This window comes from Pan paniscus, chromosome 2, assembly GCF_029289425.2.
Source record: "Pan paniscus chromosome 2, NHGRI_mPanPan1-v2.0_pri, whole genome shotgun sequence".
NCBI classification, from domain to species: domain Eukaryota; kingdom Metazoa; phylum Chordata; class Mammalia; order Primates; family Hominidae; genus Pan; species Pan paniscus.
In genome coordinates, this window is record NC_085926.1 from 185265458 (window position 1) to 185288946 (window position 23489).

Below are 23489 nucleotides of genomic sequence, written 5' to 3' on the forward strand. Positions count from 1 at the left end.
CAGGCTGGTCTCAAACTCCTGAGCTCAGGCAATCCTCCCGCCTTGGCCTCCCAAAGTGCTAGGATTACAGGCATGAGCCACCATGCCTGACCTATATCTTTGTTCTTTACAGAAAATAACATCACAAAATTTTTTTAAAAATCGATCAAATTATAGTGTATACAGTATTACAGTATGTCAGGCTATGAGACATTTTTGAATTTTGTTATAGTTGTTGTATCTGGCCGCATTCTTAAATTTGCAATTTATTGTGATTTCTTTTCTCATTCTAATAAACATTCATTTTCACCCCAACTTTGTATTTTTGTACTCTTAAAGGGCCCAATCATATTTTATAGGTTTCAGACCGCACCAAACCTGTGAGGAAGAGAGAAAGAGCCTGGTGTGGAGTTGCTGGAAGAGAGGATGGTATTAACTGGGACCCGAAGTATAGGCACAAGTTATGGGGTGAAGTAAAAGAGCATGCAGATAGGTGGCCAGTAGCACTAAACTAAATTCTGGCTCAGCCGGGTTACCTCTGTAAAGAGACAGGAGGTTGAGCAGTGGACTGGATGGTTTCCAAAGGTTCTTAGTAACAATGACGATAATAATTTTTACTGCTACTGAGCACTTATTACATGTCATGCATTATGTCAGAGGTCAGCAAACTACAGCCCATGGACCAAGTCTATCCTCTTCTGTTTTTGTAAATCAAGTTTTACTGGAACACGTCTGTAACTATTCATTTAGGTATTATCTATGACCACCTTTGTGCTATGATGGCAGAGTTAAGTAACTGTGACAGAGACCATGTGACTTGTATAGTCTAAAATATTTACTATTTGGCTCTTATAGAAAATGTTTGCTGGCCCCTGCACTCTGTGGTCATTATTTCTGGGGCAGATTGCATTTTCCAAATATGTCCATATAGTGTCTCCCAACCCATATGCTCTTGTAAAAATGTGAACTTGTTTCACATCATCAAGAGGTGAAGTCAGCTTCTGTCTGGGTGGGCCCTGTGACTGCTTTGACCAATAACATAGAAGTGAAGTTGGACCATTGTTTAGCTCACAGCAACTTCTGCTTCCTGCCCATAGGAAGCCAGCTGCCAGTTAAGAAATACAAGTATCTGAGACCACCATGCTGTGAAAAGCCCAAATCCCACAGAAAGGCCCTGGAATGAGATGCCATGTGGAGAAAGAGCACAAGGGTCATGGAGGAGCCCCACAGGAGTAAGGAAAATATCTTGGAAGTAGATCCAAGCACACACTGCCCCAGCTGACGCCCTGTGGATCACACACAGATTGTCCAAACAAGCCCGTCCTAAGTTCATGACCCACAGAATCATTAGATGTAATAAAATGTTTGTTTTTATCCATTGAGTTGGGGTTCGTTTGTCAAACAGCAATAGTTAATTGGAATGATCTTATATAATCCTCATAACTGGCCCAGTACAGATGAATTATTAGTCTCAATTTATGAGTGAAAGAGCCAAAAGTTGGAGAACTCAAATTATATGCCCCACGTCACACAGTTGGTAAATGACAAAGCCAGAGTTCAAACCAAAGTTTATCAGGCTCTGAAGCCCTGGTACTTTATGTGCCTTCCTGTATTGACATTCTGTGTGCTGAAAGCTGACAAAGCTAAGAGACGATTGGTCAAGCAGGAGGCCCCTGAGAAGGTCATATTCCCAGACATATTGGGAATTGGGCTCAAGTTGAATTCTGAGCATTCAACTTCTGCAGAGTAGAGCAGTTAATAATATGCCAAACATTGGTTCCTTGGCAATTATCATAACTGTGTTTCTTTTCCATCCACAATATGTTTTTATTTGCCTCCAAGGCACAATTGTTTTTTAAAATGCTTTCTTTTAAAATCAGCTTTATTGAGATATAAAACATGTAACATAGAATCCACCCATCCTAAGTGCACAGTTGAGTTATTTCTAGTAAATTTACACAGTTGTACAGTCACCACCACAATCCACTTTAGAACATTTCTATCATCCAAAAGGTCCCTCATAACAACTTGTGGTCAATTCCCATTCCCACAGCTAACCCCCAGCCACCACTGATCTGCTTTCTGTCTCTATAGGTTTGCCTTTTCTGAAAAGGCTGTATCAATGGAAGTATACAATGTGTGGTTTGCTGTGTCTGGTTTCTTTCACTTATCATTTATCAGTAATTTGTTTCTTTCAATTGCTGAAGAGTATTCTGTTGTATGCATATGATATGCTTGTTTTTATATTCACCAGTTGGTGGACATATGGATTGGTTCCATTCTGGGACTGCATCAGTGGCAGCATTTAAACAGTGTTTGATTGCTTAAAAAGACTGACAGGACCTGAAGTGACAATGCTTATAAAGGAGACAAGAATATAGCAATGTTATTCAATTAAGAACCTCAGGCACTTCCTATCACATTCTCCACAGTCAAGAAGGTTGACCAAGATTTGTGAAGAGTTAGGGGAATCCAAATTGATTATTTTGGGCCCAGGGAATCTCCATCCTTCAATGGCTTGTTCTCTACACTCTCAAATCTAATCTTGAGTTTTCTTGGATCCACCTCTCATTTTAGATGGCTACTGCTTATGAATAATACAATGTAGAACATTGGCTTTACTTGACAATTCAGTTTAATTATTGAATTTTTAAAAAGGGGTATTCTCAAACCCTCAGAATCATGGATGGCACTACAAATAGATTAGTTCATGATTATGATAGTTGTTGCTAAAATGGTAACACAGTGATGTCCTTGAATGAAATATGCAGACAAATCCACTGTTACTTGATTATGGAATTGATCCTTTTTAACAATAAAATGGGAGCAGACAAATCTTTAAAGTATCTGAAAAAAATGTTTTAAAATGAGCTGGATTTTCTCAGGATAAATCAAAAGTTTACCTTCTGATCTTGAGTAATTATGTCTGTCTCATCCAGTAGCTTCTATTCTCCTGAAAGGCAGGAATTGTCTCATTTTTGTTTGAATTTCCTTTATGGCTAGTACAGTGCCTGGCACACAATAAGCACTCAGAAAATATTTTTGCTGACTTAAAGTGTCATCACAAGCTGCTTTTTACATATGCCAGTTCCTTTACTCCTTGGGATGATTTTGCAAAGCGTCACTACTCTAGTTTTCACAGAGGAAGGAACTAACCCTAAGGGAGGGTAAGTGATTTGCCCAAGATAGTACCACTAGTAAAAGGCAAAGTTAGGATTCAGTCCTGTCCTGATTTCTATAGGGTCCTTCCTTATAGACAGGGAAACAGGACACAAAATAATCTAAAACAAGGCATTTCTTTGCCATCTTGCTGTTGTGGATTTCATGCTCTTCTCTCCTTTTTACACCATTGACTTATCATATTATGCTCTTCAATTACATATGTCAGTTTCCTCCCACAATGGCTCTGCAGTCAGTGCTGTAATTGCTCCTCATGGAACCTGAGCCCACATGCCTACAATTTCCCCATCAACTCAGCAGCTCCTACTGCCTCCAAAGGACCATGGCTAATACAGCCTACAAATGTATATGCACCTGTGATTACTGCCATTTTCCACTCAGTTATCATTAAGAAGCACTACTCTAGAGTGCCTTTTAAATATTGTGTATTGGCAACACTCTGATGTGGGTAGGTGGCTAAGAACCATTATCCTCCAAGTTATTATTGAAAAGTGGTACCCTTAAGGTGGGAGCTGACATGTTCGCTCACATGATTGAGGGAGGATGCAAAGTTCTTCTAGAATTAAGGTCCATTCCCTGCTGTTAAGTTGAGGGCACAAGGCTCTTTCCTAAGTAATTAATTAAGCATCCACTTAAGGGGGAGGGGAGGGAAACTTCAGCTAAAAAGCTACTAGAGTTTGTGTTGTACAAGAAAAAAGTGGTTGAGAAATAAAGGATTTCCCCAATTTCTTAGGTATAGAAATCCCTAAAATACATTTCAAAATAAACTCAAGCAGGTCATGGAACCTGAGAACCTGAGAACTAAAAGGACTTTGAACATATGAGGAAACTGGAGTCTATGCAGGGAGCAGGGCTTGGCCAAGTGGGTAGCCAAGAATGAGATTTTAAGACCTCCCGACATGGGCCCTCTTCACCATTGTTCAACTGAAGGTTGAGGCGGGACAGTGATGCCACTTCTACCTTCCATCCCTGGGAGCTTCTTTCAGGAGCAGTAACAGAAACACCAGGTCTCTGGGACAGTGGCTCCTGCCATCGGAAGAACATTATTTCTAGGACACCCAGAGCTCAGTCTAGAAACTCTGGTCAAGAAAGCCAAACATTGCTGAAGAGATTTAAAATGAAAAGCATAAAAGTGCTAGTACGTGTGCCTGAGATAAAGCCCCCTCTCCACCTCAGGGCTGAGAGAAGCTGGTCAAAATGCTGATTCTAGAGACCTGAGACACTTCTGGGAGAGATTAAGGGATCAAGTGCAAGGATTTTCCCAACCAACCTGAAGCCCAGGGTAACTGATCATTGTCATAAAAGAAGGGACTCCCTTTCCTCAGGGTTAACCAAAAGTAGGGAGCTGCAGGAAAGGCTGAAAAGAGGTCCAGAAGGGCTGCCTCGAGGCAGGGACATCATGGAGAGCCACAGTCTGAGGAACTTGACTGGCATCCAACAAAGACAAGGCCTAGCTGAAGCAACCACCGCGTAAAAACACCAATGAAATAGCCGTCACAACTAAACTTATTGGGCACATATCATGGGCCCAGCACTTTTTAAAGCACTCTGTATACATGATCTCATTTGATCCTCATAACAGTCTCTGTAATTCTAATAAGAATTAGAGAATGTGGTAGGGCCACTTTCAAAAGTTCAGGGAAAGGATTACTATAAAGGAGAACTCTCCCATTAATAACATGTTATAAGAGACCAGTGCTATTTTGAGATCCCACCACTTCTCTGTGTATGTATAAATAATAATTTTTTGTATACATGTTAGTTTGAACCAGGGGAAACCTTCCATTTTGTATCTCAAAAATGGTCAAATAGCAAAAATTGTATATGGCTCAAACTAATATATATATAAAATGTGTGGAGGCAAGTGAAAAAGTAGCAGGCAAATACAACAGTGTAGGATATGTGCTATGTAAGGAGTAAATACTGTGCATGCTGAAGAAAAAAAGACATGAAAGAGAGTTCTGACCAAGTTTTCAGTGAGGTGAGCAGTCAGGAGAGACCTCTAAGAGAAAATGACATCTGTGTTAAGACCTGAATGGATGACAGTAAAGGAAATTAATCACTAGAAGCCAGATTTAATAAGTCAGGGATGTTTGCATCATGATGAAGTAGCTGGTACAGCACTTGCACTGCCACTGTAAACAAGTAAAAAACTGGGCAAAATATATGAGGAAAAAACCATTTTCAGACATTGGATAATAGACATCACAAGATCGTAATTACTAGGAATAGGAACACAAACAAAGTGAATCCTTTAATTTATTAAAGTCAACACATTTTGAAAGATTGAAATAATAAAGAATATGTTCTCTGATTTTACAGAATTAAATTAGAAATTAAAAACAAAAAGGGATCTAAAAATAAACAACATAGTTGTAAGTAACTCAGGTTAAAAAAAAATCACAAGGGGAATTTAAAAATATTTTGAACTGAACGAAAATAAAAACAAATGTGTGGGACATAATTAAAACAGTACCTAGAAGACGTATAACTTCAAATGATTATGTCAGAAAGTAATGAAAAGTCAAATCGATGATTTAAACTTACATGTTAATCTGCCACAAAAAGGTGAGACAATAAAATTTCAAGTGAGTGGAAATTATAAAATAGTAGAGATAATAGCAGAAATCAGCCAAATAGAAAATCTACAAATAGCAGAGAAAATAAATGAAACCAAAAGATGTTTTTTTTAAAAAAGAACAATAAAACTAATAACTTCTATTTAAACACACCAAGAAAACAAGGGAGAAGACACAAATTATTTATATCAAGAACAAAAAGGGAACATGATTACAAATTTTACAGTCACTAAAAGAATAATAAGGTCTATTATAAATAGCTTTATGCCAATAAATTTAACTTCTGATAGGAAATGGAAGAATCCTTTGAAAAACACACATGACTAAAACTGACAAGATAAAATAGAAATTCCAAATAGTCTATCTAAAAATAATTTTATTTGTAACTAAAAATGCTTCAGAAGGAAAAATCCCAGCCCAGATGACATCTCTGGTGAATAATTTCAAACATCTAAGGAAGAAATAATAATGATTATACACAATCTCTTTCATGAAATAGGGAAGGTGATGGTACATGAGCCATCACTAGATAGGTGTTCAAACAAAACGCCAGCAGCACCACCATGATCCTGCTTTCCTAACGGAGCCTTGTGGCGTCTGCAATTCCACTTCTGGGCAGTTATCCAAGAGAAATTAAAACAAATGTCCATAAAAATGCTTGTATACAAATCTTTACAGAATTATTATTTATGCTAGATTAAAAACTGGTAACAATCTAAATATGCATTAGCAGGAGAAGGTATAAACAATTTTAATACATATATATGGTAAAATACTACTCAGAAATAAAAAAGAATGCACTGCAGATATATAAAAAAGCATAGATTAATCTCAAAAGCATTACACTGAGTAAAAGTAGCCAGACACAAAAGATTGTGTGTGTGTGTATATATATATATATACTCTCTCTATATATAAAAATATGTATGTGTGCATATATATATATATCAGAAAGTGTAGATTTTTCTCCTGCTAAATCCATCCTCCCTATGCACCATCATTACTCCAGTACCTTGAAGAGCTACAGGGATCTAGAAAGGACCTAAAATACCCTATGTTCAAATAACAATAAGCTCAACACCTTTTAAGTGAAAATGTTTGCACCCACTGGTGGTAACTTGAAGCCATAGGAGAAAGATAACATTTATTTCTGAAGTGTTAGTTTTGTTCAAACCTGCTTTAGTTAGTTAGATTATGTATATATACACAAACCCAGAGACCTACACACAAAACCAAAATATGTATAAAAAACAAACACTGATGTACTATGGAATATAAAAATAATAAATTTTTAAAGATAAAGCATGAGGCTGGGTTGTGGTGGCTCACACCTGTAGTCCCAGTGCTTTGGGAGGCCACAAAGAGATGATTGCTTAAGCCCAGGAGTTTGTGACTAGCCTGGGCAACATAGTGAGCACTGTTTCTACAAATTTGTTTAAAAAAATTAGCCGTGCATGGTGGAGTGTGCCTGTAGTCCTAGGTATTCCGGAGGCTGAGGTGGGAGGATCACTTGAGCCCAGAAGTTGGGGGCTGCAGTGAGCTATGATTGCACCACTGCACTCTAGCCTGGGCAGCAATGAACTACTGACTCAAATAAATAAATAACAAAAGATAAAGCATGAGATTCTAAAGACATTTTATGTTTTCAGCAGGCTAATTTAACCTACATTTCTAGGCTTCCTTCACCTCCTGGCCTCCACTTCACATCTTCTTCCCACCCCTGTGAGAGGTATCTCTATTCATTCTCCTTGGCCATCCAGGGACTTGGATGGATATGTTTGACAAAGACTGATGAAAGGCATATGCTAACAGGTACCAAGAACTAGGAGATGGTGTCAGGTGCTCTTTGGCTTTCCTCAGCATCACCTAACCTGAGGAACCTGGAGGACTGTTGCTTGGGACCCTTCCCAGAAGAAGAAGTTGTCAATCTTGTGGTTTGACAATTCCATTACCACCCTTTCTATTTATTCTATCCATCTTCCATGACTTCTGATTGCACCAAGCCACAAACAGTCCATAGTGCATTGTATACTCAAGAACCTAGACCCAGAGGCTACAGAGAGGGCACACAAACACGTGGACAAGGAACTTTCAAGTTTTTGTGAACTCCGCTACTAGCTGACTCACTACCTGAATCACCGGGAGAGAATGAACTATGGGAGGGGCCTTGATAGTCTCCCACGTTTCTGTGCAACCCAGAGCATATCACAGCTTCTCAGAGCAGTTACTGGAACATTGGCTCTGCTTTACTTACGGACTTTAGGATCTATAGACTTCTTTGTTTTTAACATCACATGTTGTTTCCATCAGAAGATTTTATTGTAATGAGTCAGTGCTTCTCACTGGAACTAATACTGGTCACAGGGCATGTTTTAAAATTTAATGGGATCATTTGATTTGCTACTATTATTAGTGGACAAGAGCCAGGAATGACAGACCTTTTGCATTGCAAAGGACAGCTCCAAACAACTAAGAAGTGTCCTGCATTCCATGTAAAAGTTAAATAATCTTTTTTATACTAGTCTGACCTGGCATATATACTAGTCTGACCTTTTTATACTAGTCTTCCTTCACCAGTGCTTCTTTTACCTCTCAAATAAACTGCTTTGCTATTGTATCTTTGTTTCAAGGTGAGTTTCTGGTGTAACCCAAACTATGGTAATTTGTTTAATTCTAACATTTAACTCTCTCTGTCTCTCTCTATATATATATACACATATATATACATGCACACATATATATACATATATATACACACACACACACATATATATATACACATACACTAGTCTGACCCTAGCATTTAACTCTATTTTATATGTATACTCACACTGCTAATGGCATTTGAATTCCATTGTAACACACCTGTGCTGTTATGTTTGTGCATTTGTAGCTATGGCATGCAATCTGATTCTGTGAAGAAGTGCAAGCATTTCACTGCTTGCTCAGGTACTCGAGTGTGATGTGCTCCAGCAACTGCATTGCTAAAATGTTATTATTTTTTACAAATTACTTCCCTTTATTTCTTCATGTATTAAGTTCGGGGCATTATATTGCAGTCTGTGAAATGATATGTTTATAGATTACATTATCTATGATTTTTATATCCAGATACTAAATGGGAAATCACAAAATATTTGTTGTTGTTGCTTTTGTTGTGTGCATGTGTGTTTGTGTGCTTTGGTTTTTTTTTTTTTTTTATAGAAAAAAGAGCATTCGATCTAAAAGTCAAGAAAATGACTGATATGGGTGATAAATATTGACAGCTTAGACAAGGGCTTGAGGGGTGAAAAAGAAAGTCACTGTGGATATAGAATTAACAGAATTTACAAAGCGATTAGATTCAGTGGATTTTAATTAAGCTCTGTTTCAACTTTCCCTTCTGTAGGCTAAATAAACCCAGAGCCATCAACCAACTTGGCCTGCTTTATAAACCTTTTGTTATCTCGGCTGCTGGCTTCAGAAGCACTTCCCTGGGTCTCTAAGTTGTGTTCAGTTATGGATTTCCAAACAGAGCTTAAACATATTAAGCGAGAAATCGGGTCTCCCAATTCCCACGTAATACACCATGCACTGGCTCACAGATCTGACAATGTAACGTGGATATGCACATGTAGCAGACATTATCAGTGGCCTGTCTATATTCTCCCATCTCCTGTATATGTCCAGTGACTTGCAGCTGCCAGCATCTACATTTCTTTAATTAAGAGTCTTCTTTGGCCACTGAAGCCCATCATGAAGGAGGCTGGAAGTGCAACCCATCCGCATCCCCCAAATAACACTCAACCTGTAACTTCCTGCAGTAGGTGTATAAATACTGGAGCTCCCTCATCCCTTATATGGGATAACTCTAAGGTGTGTGCCCAACACTGTTCTCCAGGGTTTCCTCTACAGGATTCAGCTCCAGTCATCCACAGTAATAGATGATTTGATAATAAACCGCATGTCGACTGCCTTCCCTGTCTCATTTTCCCCTTCTTTCACCAGTGTTTCTTTCACCTCCCAAATAAACTGCTTTGCTATTGTATCTTTGCTTCAAGGTGAGTTTCTGGTGTAACCCGAACTTTGGTAATTTGTCATTCATTGGGCTCGAGTCCTTTCATGGTAGAGGTATGTAGTTGAAGAGCTCAGGCCTAGGAGACAGACCTGGACCCTAGCTCCCATCTGTAACAACTCGCCATTTGAGTTTAGGCGTGTTACTTCTCTCTGGGCTTTAGTTTTCTTACCTTTAAAATAAGAATTTGGCTACATTAGCCTTTCCCAAAATACACTCATTGGAAGAACACTCTGTTTTTGAAATGTTAATAGTTGTCATGGGGAAAACAGAAGAGAAGGAAGAACATTTCTGGTCTATATCAGGATTATGCTGAAGTAAAAGTAGGAGTGCCTAGCTCAGTGCCTGACATATAGTAATCTTGTAATAAATGGTGATTGATTCTGAATACTAACAAGTTAGCTCATGCTCCACACAGAATTGCCATAGACAGCGGTTCTTAACCTGAAGTCCAGGAACTTCCTGAAATTATAATTAGAATTATATACCCTGTGCTCCTGTGCCCTTTTCTGGGGCAAATTTCTCAGTTTAATTATATTTTTAGGCTTCCTACAAAATTAGCTCCGTATTAAGCCATTTATTCTTATCAGTTGTTTTAAAACATAACAGCAAACCACTACTTCCATTTCAGTGATTAATCATCAATAAGCACTTATTAAACATCTTATCTCCCTTTTGGAGGAACAATTTCTAGGTCTTTGTGCAGTGGTCAATTGTAGAAGGATGTAGATGAAGAGCTACATAAGAATTTCTGAGATATGAATACAAATTGAATAAAGTGATATTTAAATATAAGAATTCAGTTGATATAAGAAAAAGAACTAATGGGTTAAAAAAAAAACCCTGTATGTCACAGGAAGCGGTATCGGCATTTAGGTAGAAATGAAAAAAAAAGTTGAATCTGGCCAGTTCGATGGAGATATGCTGTATGTTGGAATGAGGGTGGGATAGACTCTAAATGGATCAGGATAATCAGGCTGCTGTTAGAACACTTTCTCCACTCTTTTCTGTTAGAGCAACAGACCACAAGTCTTAGATTAAAATGATTTGCCCCACTCTCAGTCCATCCATTGGATCAGTGTGTCCTGGTGTTTATTATTATTATTTTTTTAATGTTCGCTACATCTGTCTTTGGTGCCTCAATAGCTTGCACAGTCCTTTCCTATGTGTAAGGCCTTAATAACATTTTTCAGGCTGTTTGGAGATCTGATGTTATCCCAAACTATGAACAGCAGAGCTGTCTTCGCATGAATCAACCTCAAGGAGAATGGAACAAACCACTAGAGGTGTTTCCCGCTCCAATTTTTTTTTCAGTCTTTTTCTCCACACAAAGCCTAATCTTTGGTTGTTATTGACAACTGTTATGACCACATTTGAGAGTGTGTGCCAGGAGCCATGTGGAGGAAGCATGGAGGCAGAAAGAAAGAGACAAATTGGCAGAAATAATTTTAAGTGATGCCTTTTCCCCCAATTACTTAAACTCACCTGGCTTTGTCTACATCAAGAGAGGCATAATTTTCTTGTTTTTAAAAACAAATGATGCCTCAGTAGAAAATAAATGCATTATCACGGGTAAAAGGCAAATACATTGTCAAAATAATTGCTATGGGAGATAGAATCCAGTTTCAGCAAACTCTTTTCAGTTTCTTATAGGCAGCAAATAGTGTTTAATGAGAATAAACTAAACAATATCCTTGGTACAATGACCTCTGCTACACTTTTTCAGTTAAAATTTCTAGCTCGGTCAGTCTTTACATTTTTGTGAGTTTAGGGTCCCTTTTTAATAACTGAGGATTTTAAGTACTGGTGGTTGTATGCTTAGTAACTATTAAAGAGAAAAAATATAAAATGGTGTTCTAGTTATTGTTGATACTGATTGTGGGACCACAGCTGTGACTGTCACTCACAAAACCTATACATAGCCTCTCTCTATAGTCTCTTTGCTTTCTCATGTCAAGGTAGTTGGGTTTCAAGAGCAAGTATCTCAAGAAAACCTGATGTCACCTGTATCATCTTTTATGATTCAGACTAAGGTCACTTGGACTCAAGGGTCCTTAGCTCAAGTCACAGAACTCACTCCTGCTCCCATAACAAACCCACCCAGACTTATTTGCTTCAGGTCAACATTATATTATAAGACAAATATCTGGGATTAGAGATAGTATTGTGGCCATTTAAAAAAGTACAATCTTCCACAAATAGAAAAAATGCTATCACCATTTTTGTAACATTCTTAAATGAATATATGAGCTTATCACACCTGGCAATGAGATTTCAGTGTCTCAGTATCACCTCCCATCATTGGGCATCTCTGCTGTAGAGCAAATGCAGGTAAAACACACCTCAAAAGGGTCAAGGCAAATAGGCACTGCTTTCCACCCTTACCATGCCATTTCCACACACAGAAGATCGACCTTCTTGATCTCTACTGAGCATACCTTCCAGCACATTCCATATTCTGCCTTTTCTAGCCTTCTTTAAATCATTCCCCTACATGCGATTTATCCCTCATTCAGACAACAAGGTTGAATGAAAATGCATACCTAGTCACAAAACAAAGCATCTCACAAACCAACTCTGGCTACATTTTTTGGCACAAATAATAACAATGACATATGCAGCTACCAATTTTGAGTACTTAAATGCCAGACACTGGGCTAAGTGCTTAACAGACGTTAGCTAAAGTAACCATCAATAGGATAAGAAGACAGGTCCTAATATTATCCTATTAAAAAAAAAACAAATCAAAAGGGTCCATGAAGTTTATTATAAATGTACCCAAAGTCCCAGCTATAACTTCATGGACTGGAACTCACAGAAACCTTGCTTTTAATCATTATGTTGTTATGTTCCCATACAGGCTAAAATTGTCTATATAATGTGACATTAATGGACTTGCATGGTCTGGACCTTATTTTTCAGGTTTAACAGTTTTTCTCCACCCTTATGCAATCTATACAATAGTGACCTAGTGCATCTTACTATATCCCCTTCCTCCAGAGACACATAGTCACTTTCATTCTTTTGTGCATGTGCTTAAGGTATCTTTCTATTTTCCAACTGGCAAAATAAAAATTCCCTGCAAAATTCCATTTCCTCTAGGAATCCTGTGCTGACTTCTTCAGACAGTTAAATGTCTCTCCTCTCAATCTCTATGTCACTGAATACATTCCTCTATTAAAACTTCTCTGAAATCATTGAATTTAATTATCTGGGTGTCTTTCCCACAAGGTACTACACTACGTGAGGCCTGAGAGGTACCATTTGTCTGCAAAGCTCAAAGATGAACACAGCACTTGTACCAAGTAGTCATACATTAAATATTTGTTAGAACTTTAGTTTCTTGCCATGATGAAGTGCACTAGCCTTCTTGTAGTAAACAATCATAAGCCTGGATAAATAATATAACTGTTTTCTGATGTTGAACCAAAGGTAGTGGAAGACGGTGCTCTCTGAGAGCTGGGAAACAAACAAGATAATCCCCACAATAACCATGGCTTTCTGCCTGAAGGCACTTTTGGACTGTAGGGCAATGAAAAAAAAGCCAAAACAGCACAGTTGCCTCACTGAGCTAAAAAAGATAAAGGCCAGAATTTAAGACTACTGAAACAGTTGCAGTTTCTGGAAACAGGATAAGAGGGAAAAGGAAGCTGAGTAGAGAAGGAACTCCAGAAATCTGCACAGGGAGCCCCTTGAGTCTTTGGCTGAGTATTAGCCTGTGTGTATACATAGAAAAATTTCATAAAGCTATGCTAAAAGCATTTACCAGAGGGAAAAAAACACTGGGGAACTGTGAGCTAAACAAACCCCAGAGTTTGCACAGGGCTAGAAGATGATTGCATTCTGATCTGCCAGAGTGGAGACATTTTGCTAAACATCCCAGATACGCAATAAAACTTATAGAAAAGCAATACTTTAGGAATAGAATTAGTGGAACCCTAAGGTAGACATAATTCTAGTCTTTAAAAGTTCATGAATAAATCTCAAAAGGAACATGTTAATCCTTGAGCAAATTCAGTGCCGAATGGAACAAAACACAAAATTCTATTATGAAAGAAGAGAAAATTCTCCAAAAATGTAATTTTTACAATATCAACTGTACAATCAAATTTACTACATATGTAAATGAACATAAATATGTGATCCATAACCATAGAAAAGTCAGAAAAATAGAAATAAAGAAATGGGAAAGGTGATAAAATTAGTAAATAAGAATTTGAAAACAACTGTTATAATAATATTCAAGAATTTAAAGGATAGCATAAGCATAGTGAGAGAACAAAGGGAATCTGAATAAAGGGAAATGTAGCATAATAAAATGGAAATTCTAGAATTGAAAGATGTAATATTTAAAAGGAAAAAATTATGAGATGAGTTTAATAGCAGATTAGACAGTCGATAAGAGAGGTTAATAGCAGATTAGACAGTCCATGAGAGAGGTTAAGATAGAAGAATATAAATTATATAAATGGGAGGATGTCACAAAAAATAAAATGCTGAGGGAAGTGAATAGCATCTCTGTGAGCTCTGGGACAATATAAAGGAGTCTAGTAAGTGTGTAATTGGAATACCAGGAGCAGACAAAAGAGAAGTTGAAGTGGGGAAAAATATTTACAGAAATAATGGTTGAAACCTTTTAAATAACATGAACAATATAAATCCATGGCTACAAGAAATTCAGTGTACTTCAAGCAAGATAGACACAAAGAAAACTAGACCATAGTATGTTATAATCCAGTTGATGTAAACCAGTAATATGTAAAATTAATAATAAAGAAAAAAATCTTAAAAGCAGCCAGAGGGAAGAAGAAAAGACATATCAAAAACAAACATGAAAACAACTGATTATGAGTTGTTCTCAATTATCGATTATCACTGATTTCTTATCAGAAACTACTCAAATCAGAGAAAATTGGAACATCTGATGTGGTGGCAAGAAAACCTGTCAACTTAGAAATCATATCCAAAGAAAATGTTGTAAAAATGAAGGCAAAATACAGTATTTTCAGATAGACGAAAAGCTGAGAGACTTTGCGGCTAGCACATCTTCCTTTGGGCTGAGAGCTACATAAAAGAATAAAAAGAGCCAGAAATGGAGCCAGGCGCAGTGGCTCATGCCTGTAATCCTAGCACTTTGGGAGGCTGAGACGGGCAGATCATTTGAAGTCAGGAGTTCGAGACCAGCCTGGCCAACATGGTGAAACCCCATCGCTACTAAAAATACAAAAAATAGCTGGGCGTGGTGGCATGTGCCTGTAATCCCAGCTACCTGGGGGGCTGAGGCAGGAGAATTGCTAGAGCCCACGAAGTGGAGGCTGTAGTGAGTTGAGCCACTGCACTCCAGCCTGGGTGACAGAGCAAGACTCTGTCTCAAAAAAAAAAAAAAAAAAACTGAGAGAGCCAGAAATGGTAAATACATGTATGTATTTAATTTTTTTCTCAACTCTTAAAGTTTTTAAAAGACAACTATTTAAAAAGAAAAAGTAATGTATTATAGGGTTCATAGCACATGAACAAGTAAAACACATAACAATAGCACAAAAGATAGGGCTGAAATGGAGATAGAGTGTTAAAGAGTATTTACTTTATATATGAAGTAATATATATTATTTGAAGGTTGACAGTGATAAGCTAAACATGTGTACTATGAACCCTAAAATTACCTCTGAGAAATAAAGCAGAGGGATGGCTAATAAACCAAAAGGGAAGATAAAATAAAATAATAGAAAGTATTTAGTTGGTTCAAAAACAGGCAGAAAAGTAGGGAGAAAATCATGAAGAACAGAGCCAAAAATTAGAAAGTGAATATCAAATTGGCACAGTAATACTCCACATAATAATTACATTAAATATAAATAGACCAAAAAATCCAGTCAAAAAAAGATTTTAAGATTTGATTAAAAAGGAAACACCAGCCATGCAGGGTGACTCATATCTGCCATTGCAGTACTTTGGGAGACTGAGGCAGAAGGATCACATGAGGCCAGGATTTTGAGACCAGCCTGAGAAAGAAAGCAAGACCCAGACTCTACAAAAAAAAAGGAAATAGCTAACTATAGGCTGTTTACAAAAGACACATATTAAATATAAAAGACATATGTTAGGTACAAATATATAAAATAAATTATATAATATATAAATATATAAAATATATAAATTATATAATATATAAATATATAAAATATATAAATATAAGTTAAAGTTAAAAGAGAAAAAGACAAACAAGGAAATATTAATCATAAGAAAACTGGAGAGGTTCTGTTAATATAAAACAAACTACATACAGAACATTTGAGTATAACCAGAGATAAGGAGGGAAATTTCACAATGATTAATAAGTACCAATTTGCGGAGGAGCCAAGATGGCCGAATAGGAACAGCTCCGGTCTACAGCTCCCAGCCTGAGCGACGCAGAAGACGGGTGATTTCTGCATTTCCATCTGAGGTACCGGGTTCATCTCACTAGGTAGTGGCAGACAGTGGGCGCAGGTCAGTGGGTGCGCGCACCGTGCGCGAGCCGAAGGAGGGCGAGGCATTGCCTCACACGGGAAGTGCAAGGGGTCAGGGAGTTCCCTTTCCTAGTCAAAGAAAGGGGTGACGGACGCACCTGGAAAATCGGGTCACTCCCACCCGAATACTGCGCTTTTCCGACAGGCTTAAAAAACGGCGCACCACGAGATTATAACCCGCACCTGGCTCGGAGGGTCCTACGCCCACGGAGTCTCGCTGGTTGCTAGCACAGCGGTCTGAGATCAAACTGCAAGGCGGCAGCGAGGCTGTGGGAGGGGCGCCCGCCATTGCCCAGGCTTGCTGAGGTAAACAAAGCAGCCGGGAAGCTCGAACTGGGTGGAGCCCACCACAGCTCAAGGAGGCCTGCCTGCCTCTGTAGGCTCCACCTCTGGGGGCAGCGCACAGACAAACAAAAAGACAGCAGTAACCTCTGCAGACTTAAATGTCCCTGTCTGACAGCTTTGAAGAGAGCAGTGGTTCTCCCAGCACGCAGCTGGAGATCTGAGAACGGGCAGACTGCCTCCTCAAGTGGGTCCCTGACCCCTGACCCCCCAGCAGCCTAACTGGGAGGCACCCCCCAGCAGGGGCACACTGACACCTCACACGGCAAGGTATTCCAACAGACCTGCAGCTGAGGGTCCTGTCTGTTAGAAGGAAAACTAACAAACAGAAAGGACATCCACACCAAAAACCCATCTGTACATCACCATCATCAAAGACCAAAAGTAGATAAAACCACAAAGATGGGGAAAAAACAGAACAGAAAAACTGGAAACTCTAAAACGCAGAGCGCCTCTCCTCCTCCAAAGGAACGCAGTTCCTCACCAGCAACGGAACAAAGCTGGATGGAGAATGACTTTGACGAGCTGAGAGAAGAAGGCTTCAGACGATCAAATTACTCTGAGCTACGGGAGGACATTCAAACCAAAGGCAAAGAAGTTGAAAACTTTGAAAAAAATTTAGAAGAATGTATAACTAGAATAACCAATACAGAGAAGTGCTTAAAGGAGCTGATGGAGCTGAAAACCAAGGCTCGAGAACTACGTGAAGAATGCAGAAGCCTCAGGAGCCGATGCCATCAACTGGAAGAAAGGGTATCAGCAATGGAAGATGAAATGAATGAAATGAAGCAAGAAGGGAAGTTTAGAGAAAAAAGAATAAAAAGAAATGAGCAAAGCCTCCAAGAAATATGGGACTATGTGAAAAGACCAAATCTACGTCTGATTGGTGTACCTGAAAGTGATGGGGAGAATGGAACCAAGTTGGAAAACACTCTGCAGGATATTATGCAGGAGAACTTCCCCAATCTAGCAAGGCAGGCCAACGTTCAGATTCAGGAAATACAGAGAACACCACAAAGATACTCCTTGAGAAGAGCAACTCCAAGACACATAATTGTCAGATTCACCAAAGTTGAAAGGAAGGAAAAAATGTTAAGGGCAGCCAGAGAGAAAGGTTGGGTTACCCTCAAAGGGAAGCCCATCAGACTAACAGCGGATCTCTCGGCAGAAACCCTACAAGCCAGAAGAGAGTGGGGGCCAATATTCAACATTCTTAAAGACAAGAATTTTCAACCCAGAATTTCATATCCAGCCAAACTAAGCTTCATAAGTGAAGGAGAAATAAAATACTTTACAGACAAGCAAATGCTGAGAGATTTTGTCACCACCAGGCCTGCCCTAAAAGAGCTCCTGAAGGAAGCGCTAAACATGGAAAGGAACAACCGGTACCAGCCACTGCAAAATCATGCCAAAATGTAAAGACCATCAAGACTAGGAAGAAACTGCATCAACTAACGAGCAAAATCACCAGCTAACATCATAATGACAGGATCAAATTCACACATAACAATATTAACTTTAAATGTAAATGGATTAAATGCTCCAATTAAAAGACACAGACTGGCAAATTGGATAAAGAGTCAAGACCCATCAGTGTGCTGTATTCAGGAAACCCATCTCACATGCAGAGGCACACATAGGCTCAAAATAAAAGGAGGGAGGAAGATCTACCAAGCAAATGGAAAACAAAAAAAGGCAGGGGTTGCAATTCTAGTCTCTGATAAAACAGACTTTAAACCAACAAAGAGACAAAGAAGGCCATTACATAATGGTAAAGGGATCAATTCAACAAGAAGAGCTAACTATCCTAAATATATATGCACCCAATACAGGAGCACCCAGATTCATAAAGCAAGTCCTGAGTGACCTACAAAGAGACTTAGACTCCCACACATTAATAATGGGAGACTTTAACACCCCACTGTCAACATTAGACAGATCGAGACAGAAAGTCAACAAGCATACCCAGGAATTGAACTCAGCTCTGCACCAAGCGGACCTAATAGACATCTACAGAACTCTCCACCCCAAATCAACAGAATATACATTTTTTTCAGCACCACACCACACCTATTCCAAAATTGACCACATACTTGGAAGTAAAGCTCTCCTCAGCAAATGTAAAAGAACAGAGATTATAACAAACTATCTCTCAGACCACAGTGCAATGAAACTAGAACTCAGGATTAAGACTCTCACTCAAAACCGCTCAACTACATGGAAACTGAACAACCTGCTCCTGAATGACTACTGGATACATAACGATATGAAGGCAGAAATAAAGATGTTCTTTGAAACCAACGAGAACAAAGACACAACATACCAGAATCTCTGGGACGCATTCAAAGCAGTGTGTAGAGGGAAATTTATAGCACTAAATGCCCACAAGAGAAAGCAGGAAAGATCCAAAATTGACACCCTAACACCACAATTAAAAGAACTAGAAAAGCAAGAGCAAACACATTCAAAAGCTAGCAGAAGGCAAGAAATAACTAAAATCAGAGCAGAACTGAAGGAAATAGAGACACAAAAAACCCTTCAAAAAATTAATGAATCCAGGAGCTGGTTTTTTGAAAGGATCAACAAAATTGATAGACCGCTAGCAAGACTAATAAAGAAAAAAAGAGAGAAGAATCAAATAGACGCAATAAAAAATGATAAAGGGGATATCACCACCGATCCCACAGAAATACAAACTACCATCAGAGAATACTACAAACACCTCTACGCAAATAAACTAGAAAATCTAGAAGAAATGGATAAATTCCTCGACACATACACTCTCCCAAGACTAAACCAGGAAGAAGTTGAATCTCTGAATAGACCAATAACAGGAGCTGAAATTGTGGCAATAATCAATAGCTTACCAACAAAAAGGGTCCAGGACCAGATGGATTCACAGCCGAATTCTACCAGAGGTACAAGGAGAAACTGGTACCATTCCTTCTGAAACTATTCCAATCAATAGAAAAAGAGGGAATCCTCCCTAACTCATTTTATGAGTCCAGCATCATTCTGATACCAAAGCCTGGCAGAGACACAACCAAAAAAGAGAATTTTAGACCAATATCCTTGATGAACATTGATGCAAAAATCCTCAATAAAATACTGGCAAAACGAATCCAGCAGCACATCAAAAAGCTTATCCACCATGATCAAGTGGGCTTCATCCCTGGGATGCAAGGCTGGTTCAATATACACAAATCAATAAATGTAACCCAGCATATAAACAGAGCCAAAGACAAAAACCACATGATTATCTCAATAGATGCAGAAAAAGCCTTTGACAAAATTCAACAACACTTCATGCTAAAAACTCTCAATAAATTAGGTATTGATGGGACGTATTTCAAAATAATAAGAGCTATCTATGACAAACCCACAGCCAATATCATACTGAATGGGCAAAAACTGGAAGCATTCCCTTTGAAAACTGGCACAAGACAGGGATGCCCTCTCTCACCACTCCTATTCAACATAGTGTTGGAAGTTCTGGCCAGGGCAATTAGGCAGGAGAAGGAGATAAAGGGTATTCAATTAGGAAAAGAGGAAGTCAAATTGTCCCTGTTTGCAGACGACATGATTGTATATCTAGAAAACCCCATTGTCTCAGCCCAAAATCTCCTTAAGCTGATAAGCAACTTCAGCAAAGTCTCAGGATACAAAATCAATGTACAGAAATCACAAGCATTCTTATACACCAACAACAGACAAACAGAGAGCCAAATCATGAGTGAACTCCCATTCACAATTGCTTCAAAGAGAATAAAATACCTAGGAATCCAACTTACAAGGGATGTGAAGGACCTCTTCAAGGAGAACTACAAACCACTGCTCAAGGAAATAAAAGAGGATACAAACAAATGGAAGAACATTCCATGCTCATGGGTAGGAAGAATCAATATTGTGAAAATGGCCATACTGCCCAAGGTAATTTACAGATTCAATGCCATCCCCATCAAGCTACCAATGACTTTCTTCACAGAATTGGAAAAAACTACTTTAAAGTTCATATGGAACCAAAAAAGAGCCCGCATCACCAAGGCAATCCTAAGCCAAAAGAACAAAGCTGGAGGCATCACACTACCTGACTCCAAACTATACTACAAGGCTACAGTAACCAAAACAGCATGGTACTGGTACCAAAACAGAGATATAGATCAATGGAACAGAACAGAGCCCTCAGAAATAACGCCGCATATCTACAACTATCTGATCTTTGACAAACCTGAGAAAAACAAGCAATGGGGAAAGGATTCCCTATTTAATAACTGGTGCTGGGAAAACTGGCTAGCCATATATAGAAAGCTGAAACTGGATCCCTTCCTTACATCTTATACAAAAATCAATTCAAGATGGATTAAAGACTTACACGTTAGACCTAAAACCATAAAAACCCTAGAAGAAAACCTACTCATTACCATTCAGGACATAGGCATGGGCAAGGACTTCATGTCCAAAACACAAAAAGCAATGGCAACAAAAGCCAAAATTGACAAATGGGATCTAATTAAACTAAAGAGCTTCTGCACAGCAAAAGAAACTACCATCAGAGTGAACAGGCAACCTACAAAATGGGAGAAAATTTTCGCAACCTACTAATCTGACAAAGGGCTAATATCCAGAATCTACAATGAACTCAAACAAATTTACAAGAAAAAAACAACCCCATCAAAAAGTGGACGAAGGACATGAACAGACACTTCTCAAAAGAAGACATTTATGCAGCCAAAAAACACATGAAAAAATGCTCATCATCACTGGCCATCAGAGAAATGCAAATCAAAACCACAATGAGATACCATCTCACACCAGTTAGAATGGCAATCATTAAAAAGTCAGGAAACAACAGGTGCTGGAGAGGATGTGGAGAAATAGGAACACTTTTACACTGTTGGTGGGACTGTAAACTAGTTCAACCATTGTGGAAGTCAGTGTGGCGATTCCTCAGGGATCTAGAACTAGAAATACCATTTGACCCAGCCATCCCATTACTGGGTATATACCCAAAGGACTATAAATCATGCTGCTATAAAGACACATGCACATGTATGTTTATTGTGGCATTATTCACAATAGCAAAGACTTGGAACCAACCCAAATGTCCAACAATGATAGACTAGATTAAGAAAATGTGGCACATATACACCATGGAATACTATGCAGCCATAAAAAATGATGAGTTCATGTCCTTTGTAGGGACATGGATGAAATTGGAAATCATCATTCTCAGTAAACTATCACAAGAACAAAAAACCAAACACCACATATTCTCACTCATAGGTGGGAATTGAACAATGAGATCACATGGACACAGGAAGGGGAACATCACACTCTGGGGACTGTTGTGGGGTGGGGGGAGGGGGGAGGGATAGCAGTGGGAGATATACCTAATGCTAGATGACAAGTTAGTGGGTGCAGCACACCAGCATGGCACATGTATATGTATGTAACTAACCTGCACAATGTGCACATGTACCGTAAAACTTAAAGTATAATAATAGATAAATAAATAAATAAATAAATAAGAATTACCTAAAAAAAAAAAGTACCAATTCATCAAGAAAACATAAAACATGATCCTAAGTGTGTATGCACCTAAATACACGACTTCTAAATACACTAAACAAAAACTGAGAGAATTGAAAGAAGGAAAAAAATCCACAATTACAGTTGGAAATTTCAAAACTCCTCTCTCAGGAATAAATAGAACAAGAAGGCAAAATCTAATAAAGAGATAGTCTTGAGCAACACTATCAATCAACTGGCCCAATGGACATTTATAGAAGACTTTACCCAACAACTGCAGTATACAGGTTTTCTTCAAGTACACATGAAACATTTACCAAGAGAAGCCATATGGTAAGCCAAAATCTGAGTGTTCATAAATTTTTAAATATATACAGAATATAAACATCTATTATATATACAAATATGTAATAGATATATAACTATAATATATATATAGAATATAGACATATAATAGATTATATATGTATCTATTTTATATATATTATAGATTATCTATATCATAGATTCCGGGAGTAATGTGCAGATTCATTACATGGGCATATTGCATAATGCTGGGTTTGGGCTTCTAGTGAACCTATCACTGAAATAGTGAACATAGTATCCAGTAAGTAGTTTTTCCAACTCTTGCTCCCTCACTCCCTCTCCCCTTTTGGAGTCTCCAGTTTCTATTGCTTCTATCTTTATTTTCATGAGAACCTATTCTTTCGTTCTCACTTGTAAGTAAGAATATGCAGTATTTGATTTTCTGTTTCTGCATTAATTCACTTAGGATTATTGTCTCCAGCTCCATTCATGTTGCTGCAAAGGATGTGATTTTATTCATTTTTATGGCTATGTAGTATTCTATGGTGTACACGTATCACATTTTCTTTATCCAATACACCATTGATGGACACATAAGTTGATTCCATGCCTTTGTTATTGTGAATAGTGCTGTGATAAATATACGAGTGCAAGTGCCTTTTTTTTTCCTTTTCAGGTCAGATGGATAATGTGCTGATGTCATAACAAGATTCAGAGGGTGGCACATCTCACACATGAGCATGAACACCCAATCATCATGTTCATGAACTGCAAAAGGATCTGCAGGTATCTTTTTGAAAGAATCATTTCTTTTCCTTTAGGTAGATACCCAATAATGGGAATTGCCGGGTCGTATAGTAGATTGATCTATTTTTAGTTCTTTGAGAAATCTTCATATTGTTTTCCATAGGGGTGGAACTAATTTACATTCCCACCAACAGTGTATAAGTGTTCCTTTTTCTCTGCATCCTTACTAACATCTGTTATTTTTTGACTTTTTAATAATAGCCA

At 38.3% G+C, this 23489-nt stretch overlaps 1 non-coding gene across 1 annotated transcript; it reads right to left on the reverse strand.

Annotated features, from left to right (window-relative positions):
• Window positions 1–23153: 23153 nt before the first annotated feature.
• Window positions 23154–23258, reverse strand: LOC112439480 (small nucleolar RNA U13). The gene has a single exon (XR_003027755.3). It is a non-coding gene; the product is annotated as a small nucleolar RNA U13 (small nucleolar RNA).
• Window positions 23259–23489: the final 231 nt, after the last annotated feature.